General features: G+C 61.0%; 1 pseudogene; it reads left to right on the plus strand.

Moving 5' to 3' along the window:
- LOC147038936 (28S ribosomal RNA) overlaps positions 1-2,500 on the plus strand; it is a 7,935-nt pseudogene that overhangs the window by 3,250 nt on the left and 2,185 nt on the right.

A 2,500-nucleotide genomic window follows, 5' to 3' on the forward strand; every position in this document is an offset into this window, starting at 1 on the left:
CCCGTTGGGACAAGGTTTGGCCAACTCGGACGGTTGGTCTCGATTGGTCGGCGTGCAGACTACAGAAGGGGCTGCACGTCCTGGGTGACCTTCTGGACCCGTAAGGTGAGACTTGTCTCCCTGAGCGCTACTGAAGCAGCAGTAGTGTCTCGGATTCTGCAGTAGGATGACTACCTATGAATTAGGAGGAAGGGCGATACCGGACACTACGAGAATCCTGGGGCCGCCGTCTGAACCCGGCGACGGTACTCATGTAGCTCCCTCTCCCCGGTTGCCCGTCTGATCCCGGCGGGCTCCGAGTAACCCATTTCCTATCTGACCGACTGGCAATCATGACCTGCCTTGGTAGGGCCCCCATCGGCCTCGGCTTGCCGACACTGGTGGACGGTTCCTACCCACTGCGGGTCGCCCTCTAGCACCTTGCAGGCTGGCTTGTGCGCTCGCTCGGCGCCCTGCTGGTACGCCTGGTGTGACTGAATGGTGGCGAGACTGAGACGAACCGAGACGGTGCTGATGCCGTTACACATAGTGGTAATAAACAAAGGCTGGATGTGGCGCCTTCTGTCGAATGTAATTTCTCAAATCCTAGCGGGAACGCAAATACTGTGAAGCCTGGGCAGCCGTGATGAGTGCTGGTCGCTGGATGGCTTTACGGGGAGCGAGCTCGGCATCTCTGATGGGGGCCTCTCCCAAGTGGGTCAGACTGTGGACTTGGCTTTGGTTGGGGGGCAGGCCTTACTGGGTCGTGCCGGCTGCTGCCCGGGTTTGATTCTTAGTAAAGTCTTAAAGGGAACGGTGACTGAGCTCTGGCTGAGCCGAGCTGCCCAGGATTGCGGACCTGGGTTATCAAGAACCGCGGAGGCACGGCTTAATGGGGGGTCGTGACTGCTCGAGCGACCTCATCTTCACGTGCTTGAGGTTGGGTGCGTGTATGGCGTGTGATCAACCGCCTCGGAGGCCATGGGGACCAACTTTCGGGGTTTGGCTGAGGGTCCTCGAACGGCTGTAGTCATGTCTACAGACCATGTTGCGAAAACTCCTTTGGTTCGGAAGTCCGTGTCGCAGCTGCACAGAGTCGGAGTCACAGTCAGTCTGGCCGGTGGAGCGGGTGGACCCAGGCTGGCGAAGCTCCTGACAACTCCTCAGTGGCACTGGTGGCCGCCGTCGGTCTGGTTATGAGAGTATGGGCGACGGATGCTATGATGGTGCCACAGCTTGTTTCTGGGAGGGCATTTTGACAGAGATGCCTGTGGTATGTTGTGCGGGTGTGAGTCGCCGGCATATCACTGACGAGTGGGGTTGTCCGACGCGTGTCGGGTGACGAAACGAGTGAGGTGGATATGGAGGTCCCTGTGTGGCGGCACGGCAGGCAGTTTGTAGGGTGAGTGAGACACCTTGCGGCTGTTGCGCTGGTCAAGGAAGCAGGTCAGAGCCTGTACTGACCGAGTCTCCTGCTTCATTCAACTTGGCCGGTTTTGAACGCTAAGCTCGTGGTCGAGTCCAGGCAGGACTGGGGGTCTGGCCCCTCAGGCTGGGCTTCGGCCGGGAAGCAACTGATGAGGCTGTCTGCCACGTGAAGGGTGCGTGGAGTCGATCCCAGGGTTCTCAAAGGGACGGGGCTTGATAGCCGGGTCTGCTGGGAGGCTTGCCGGAGGGTGGGCTGAACAGTAGCTGGCGGTCGCTTACTGGCCGTGCGAGGGCTTTCGACTCGGTTTCCCATGGTCATGGCCTGTGTGTAGTGGGAAGCTAGGCGTACTGGACGCGTGAGGGTGATTCGTCGCCCGTGTGGGCTGCTCATCGGGGTGGGCTGCGGTGGCACCGACACCGAGCTCGCAGTCGCGGGATTGGATTGTGGAGAGGGACTTGTCTCTATGACCCTGCCTTTCTTGCTATGGATTCTCTCATCCATGCTTTTGAACGCTTGTGCCGCTTCTTCTGGGGCGAAGGCCGAATTCGCTGCGGCTCCTGCCATGCTGGGCTACTCCAGATGGGCTGCTTGGTGAGGGGACTTTGTCCTGCTCAGGATGGTGGTCCGCGGGACAGGCCGGTGTGGTTGGTGGTAGCCAGGAGGACGTTGGTGAAAGGGGAGGCGACAGGTGGCGCGAAGCAGTGGTTGTCCCGGCTCGTCTGCAGTCGGGGGGCCATTGCCTAGCATGCGCGCGGTGGCGCGCGGGGCCTTGGCTGTCTGTCGTGGTTCCCAATACAGGTTGGTGGGCCTGGACACCTCATTGGTCTCTGTGGATGTGGAAGATCCCTGGAGTGTGGTACGGTGCGAGGGTCTGCCCGGACGGTTTGCGGGTCACTGTGGAGATGGACCGGGGCGGTGTGTCGTTCAGCGACACTGGGGCACCGTCCCGGCTGCTGTTGCGGGTCCGTCAGTCGTCCCGGCTGGCGGCTTGCTGGTGGCTTTGCCTGGGATGCCTTGTGGGCCTGGGTGTGGGTGCGTGCGTGCTCCGTAATGATGGGATCGGGCCTGTGGACCCGCGGGGCCTTCAGCTGG

Source organism: Syngnathus leptorhynchus, unplaced genomic scaffold, assembly GCF_054491065.1.
Source record: "Syngnathus leptorhynchus isolate UIUO unplaced genomic scaffold, UIUO_Slep HiC_scaffold_25, whole genome shotgun sequence".
NCBI classification, from domain to species: domain Eukaryota; kingdom Metazoa; phylum Chordata; class Actinopteri; order Syngnathiformes; family Syngnathidae; genus Syngnathus; species Syngnathus leptorhynchus.